General features: G+C 35.6%; 1 long non-coding RNA gene across 8 annotated transcripts; it reads right to left on the bottom strand.

Annotated features, from left to right (window-relative positions):
- LOC109843253 lies at nt 1,453-5,469 on the bottom strand. 8 transcript variants are annotated; one of them, XR_002247598.1, is made up of 5 exons: nt 4,729-4,856; nt 4,407-4,481; nt 2,206-2,510; nt 1,851-1,988; nt 1,453-1,762 (listed from the first exon to the last, which is right to left on the bottom strand). It is a non-coding gene; the product is annotated as an uncharacterized LOC109843253 (long non-coding RNA). The 8 variants fall into 8 exon arrangements; XR_002247597.1 differs by lacking the exons at nt 4,407-4,481; nt 4,729-4,856 and adding an exon at nt 4,889-5,469 and having other exon boundaries at nt 2,206-4,406; XR_002247600.1 differs by lacking the exons at nt 4,407-4,481; nt 4,729-4,856 and adding an exon at nt 4,889-5,006.

A 5,797-nucleotide genomic window follows, 5' to 3' on the forward strand; every position in this document is an offset into this window, starting at 1 on the left:
AGAGTTGCGAAATCACCTAAATTAAACCTAGATAGGATTCCAACACAATCTCCCAACCACACGAGGAAGGCGAGATCTTCAATGGCAACTCCGCAACGTTATCTCCACCAAAACCTAGATCTCCAAGATCCAAGCTTCCAATACTGAGTTTTCCTCCACCCAAATCAAACCCTAGATCTGAAATCCAGCTCTGATACCACTTGTTGCACCCAACGAAAGCGTGCACAATCCATGATGAGTTAGTAAGCAACACGATAAGAACACCACAAGCACAATTCAAAAAAGAATGACCAAAACCAATCACAAACACAAAGAATTTATGTGGTTCAGAATGTTGCCTATGTCTACGGGGAGAAGATGTGGAGATTTTACTATATGGAGGAGAAAACAATGAGTTACAACTCTCTCAAACACTCAAAATAACTCTAATCAAAAGGTCTCACTCCCTCACAATAATCTCCCTCTCAAAGTGATCAAAATAACCTTTTTTCTCTATTAAATCTCTCACTCTAAAACCTAGAAATTGGTCCCCAGACTTTAATTTTTTTTAATTTAGTCTTTGTACCACACATTTATTTCAAACTAAGTCCTTTTTAACATTATTTAAATATTGAATGTTAATATGACCAGGTTGTATTTGGTATGAGATGCAAGCCTAACAAGGAGTGGGTTGGGTGTGTGTGTGTAAATAGATTTGCTATCATGTTTCACAAAAAACACAAATATGCAGGGGAAAAGATAAAATAAAAGTAATCAACAACAAGCAAATACAAACAGCAACTAACCAGTAAGACACAAGATTGTTAATAAATTTGACAGGTTTAGTAATTTAAATTCTCTGATCTTTGATATTTTACAGAAACACTCTTAGAAGGATAATAAAAAGTTTCTAAGACAGTCTCTCAAATTTTCAATGCTATCACTACCACATATTTGCTCTAACGCAACGGTTCAAAACCGTTGCGCTAGCCATGGAACCGTCGCCCTTGAGCAAGTGCAACGGTTCTCAACCCGCCTCATATGCTGCCGTTGCCCTACCTCTACCGTAACGGTTTTGAACTCTATTGCGACGGTTTTTTGAACCGTTGCCCCCGCATCTAACGCAACGGTTTTAAAAGGCAAACGGTTTTTAAGCCATTGCAACGGTTTTGATTGAGCTATTGCGACGGTTTCTAAGCTATTGCAGCGGTTTTGATTGAGCTATTGCGACTGTTTTCAAACTACTGCAGCGGTTTTTTTTAGCTATTACAACAGTTTTAAAAGACCTAACGCAACAGTTTGGATTGAGCTATCGCAACAGTTTTGATTGAGCTATTGCAGCGTTTTTGATTGAGCTATTGCAACGGCTCCGATTGAGTTGTTCTTGGTTCCCTACGTCAAAATCATATAGTATTCAATTATCTGGACAATCTTTTTAAGAACATGGCCCAAATCAAATTTAAATACACAATATCAAAGTGAAAATGTTGAGCATAATCAACCATAATGATAAGTGCCAACATACATCGGTATAGTATAAAAACTACAAAATATAAAATCCACACTACCAACATTTCAGCTCAGAAAATATCGTACCGAACTAATATTCAAACAACATCAACATTTGATTACAAAACATGAAACTTCTCGGTCAAAGACTTTATATCCTCTATTTGTTTCCAAAAACTTATGCCTCAATGTTAAATACTCACTAGGAACCTGTCAGCCTCAATCGCCAATTTCGCCAATTTCACTAGGAACCTGTCAAATACTCACTAGGAACCTGCAATTTAGGGAAGTAATTGATTTATTAATATAAGTGTAAACTTACATAACAAAATCAGAGAATTTCAATAAGAATTGTTACTTACAAGCAACAAGTAAAAGAGTGCTTATATAACCTTGATTTGCCCATTTGTACCAGTAGCAGCTGCAACTAGCCCTGAACCCCCCTTGGGTAATCGAGAATAAAGTTTTGTTGCATATGCTTTGAGGATTCTTTTAAACACCTGATCATGTAAATGATATCAGATTATATTAAAAGCTACCACGTAGAAAATATTCTGAATGGATCACAAATAACATGCTAAAAAAGTTCATAGCACAAAGACCTGCTGTACTCGAACAATGGATTTGTCCTTTTACAAAAACATACCATAATTGGACATCAGACTCAACAAAAGTGCCCCATAACAATAAAAGCTTATAAAAACCAAGAACAATCACCTGCATAGCAACGCGCTTCTCACCATAAACGGATTCACCGACAACCATGTTCTTGGTACAAAGGGCATCTTCCTTCCCCTTGGCAACAAAGACTCCATCATGCCAATGCGGCTGAACCACTACTTCGCTTCCTCCCTTTCATTCCACCTCCACAGCCACCACCGCGACCTCCACCACGCCCTCTTCCACCACCACCTCGACCAGCACCGCGTCCTCTTCCACCACCACCCCGGCCTTCAGGACCACCTCGGCCTCTACCTCATCTTCCTCGGCCTCTGCCACCATCACTCCGGCCCCTGAATCCACTACATTGAAAGTTCAAGGGGGAAATGTATGTAGAACTATTAAGATGCGTCTGAAATTGCACAAAGGACAAGAAGAAAAAAAACACTCTTTGAAACACTTTGATAGATCAAGTACGCAAAAGTCAAAGGTGATAATTATACAGACACACAATGATTTATGGGGCAAGTAAAAAAAAATTCTTTTAGCATTGATATAGCAAGGTGTAAAGAACATATCCGACAAGATGCTACCTTTTTCCCCTCAAATTCACAAAAAGCCCAAAGAGTTATCTGAAACAACTCGAGGGATAAACCCTAAAACCTACCATAATTGAACAGTTCGTACAACATGTGCTTGAATAATACTTGGCAGATACCATAAGCTTCCTTTTGAGCAACTACATAGTTCATTCAGATCAAGAGAATTGTTTGACATTAGATTTATATTTTATTTCACAGACCTAATATATTATGATTCATAATACTCTTTCAACTCTGATTATTAGTTATTCAAATGCAAGATAATATATAGGCAAAAAATAGATGAAGCTATTTTATCCAGTCATAAAAGAGTAGACCTTGAAAGTTTGTTTACATGATATACTAAAGTTTGTTTACATGTTAAACAACAATCTGGACACTATAAACTCTACACATTCCCTCTATAACTTAAGATAAACCAATTTGCATGTGCACATACAATGATTCACATGCTAACCAGTGAACTCATATTTTCTAATTCAACATCAATCATATGTTTTCATGCAAAACTGAGATGCAGTTTTGATACAAACGAGAAGATCGGTTTTTACCTGTGTTTGAAGAACAACCTACTTAACTACCTAAGGAGAACTCCAATCCATGAAACAAATATATGTGAGCAATCCGGAAAATAAACATATTCATTGAAATAATAAACTATCATAAACAAGCATAATTTGAACCAGTTCACAGAAGATAACATTTTTTTGACTTTACCTCTTGTTTTCAAGAAATAGCATGTTTGTATTCAATGTCCCGGAACAAATTCTACAGCCTTCCAACGATCTATACATCTCAAGAAAAAACTCACATCTAGTGAAAAAACACAAAGAAATTACTAACAAATTGTGTTTAGACTCAGGCAAATGTGATACTATCAGACTTCTGCAAGATACAAAAACAAGAAAACTCATTATCGATTTATAGGGTGCAATGTTCAAGCGTAAGTCAACAACCGATCTGAAGCCAACCTGATGCAACAAGATGATGGTGAAATTCCTTTCATGCCTATATACTTGCGAGGCACTTAAGAGCAAGTAATGACCATGACCAAAAATAGCTGGAACCATTTTTTTTTCTCCAAGTAACTCAGTTGCGTTAACTACGTAATTACAATTTGACTTGGAAGATAATCTGTCCTGAATCCTGATATAATTGCATGACACGAGTCAAAGGGCCATTAATAAAAAAGGCGGTTTCTTTTTCCTAACAAAGAAACTTTATCTTCTTCATCTGATTCTCAGGAAAATACAGGAGGACTATGTTATAGTTCTTTCATTATGACCCTTGTCCACTTTTAGAATTTCAGATACTGGTCGAAGCACCCGCTGACTTATTTATGAATTTCAACCTAATTTGAAAAATATTTATTATTTTTCTATTGATAGACTTCTTTCTCAATTATCTCAAAGAAAATTCTCTAAAAACCTTCTCCCAATTTCCATAAATTTTGTTAAGAGTTGAACGATAATAACAGGAAGGATGAAGGATAATTCTCCAGTTCCACTTCTATTCTAGGTCATAATTAATTTCTGACTTTTTCTTTTCATTCACCAAACAAAATAAAATAAAACATGCTGAGACAAAAGGGAAAAAATATTTAGAAGATGAGAATCCCAAACAATTTAGGATTGAGAATTCTAGATTTGAAATTACCTCAAATGATCTCTTCTCTTTTGAACTTGATCTAGAATCACCCACTGCTTCCCTCACTTAAAGAGACGTGATTAACTAGTAATAAATAAAAAGAATCACATAAGTACTAGATACATGAAAAATAAAGCGTGACATTTGCTTCTACAAAGAACGCCAGTCAGAAGCACAACCATCAAGAACAGCTGAAGAACCCAAAAAAATTTAAAAAAAAGGGAGGGGGGAGGGGGTTACTCATGTATTATCACCCAATTGTAGATGGACCCCCTACAGTTCTATTATTGCATATAGACCCCAGAGAAATTTTATTGGACAGTTTACTCACATAAGAAATTTGATTTTCTGACAAATAGACCTCCTGACGGGAAAAGAGTCAAAAAGATCACTCGGGGAGTCTATCTGCCACAATAGAACTCCGGGGGTCTATCCCCAATTGGGAATAGTACAAGGGGAATATCTATTGAGAATTCTAGATTTGAATTTACCTCAAATGATCTCTTCTCTTTTGAACTTGATCTAGAATCACCCACTGTTTCCATCGCTCAAAGAGAAGTGATTAACTAGTAATAAATGAAAAGAATCACATAAGTACTAGATACATGAAAAATAGATAATAAAAACTAGCTAAGAGAAGAATAATATAGATCACTTGTTTAAGTAGCTACCATTGCAGTATTAACAAGTTATGAATAGTGATAACGAGGATGCATTTGTCAAAGTAAAACATGTATAAACTGAAGTCACTATAGGTTAACAAGATCATAAATTCATCTATGTCACTATAGGTTAACAGTGTGCTAATGTTGAATTAAAGCAGTAGAAGTCTATGCCAATATCTACATGGAGGTTTGACTTGTGTCAAGGCAACAAAGACTACAGAACAGATTATCATTTGGATAATTAATATAAACTGTGTGTTCAAACACACACGAGGTATAAATCACACAAAAAAGAAAAATAAGCTCTGCAGGGTCTGACCAAAATTTTGGTTACACATCTATGGAAAAATTATATAACATAGTACATTGGTTTTGCTAGACACCAAATATGAATATATTAGTTAATATTCAGTAAGTCGGCTTCCTCTGCTACTAAACCCCGTACAATGATCAAAACATACATCCAAAATCAATTGTAAATGTATATATGTTCATCAGCCTATCTATATCTTTCATCTGAATACACTTCATACCTGTTTCACTAGAAAACCTTAAATCCATCTCCTAAAAACTGCAACCCACTGAGAAATCTTAGTAATAGCCTTAGCATTCATTTATCGCTAGAAGAACATTTTAAGAGTGCAAGCATCAGAAATGATATTAATACCAAGTTTAAAGAGGAGTACAAATAGTAAATAGTCAATGACTTTCTTGAGAAAAACTGCAACCCAATCT

The sequence above is a fragment of the Asparagus officinalis genome, chromosome 5 (genome assembly GCF_001876935.1).
Source record: "Asparagus officinalis chromosome 5, Aspof.V1, whole genome shotgun sequence".
Classification (NCBI taxonomy): Eukaryota; Viridiplantae; Streptophyta; class Magnoliopsida; order Asparagales; family Asparagaceae; genus Asparagus; species Asparagus officinalis.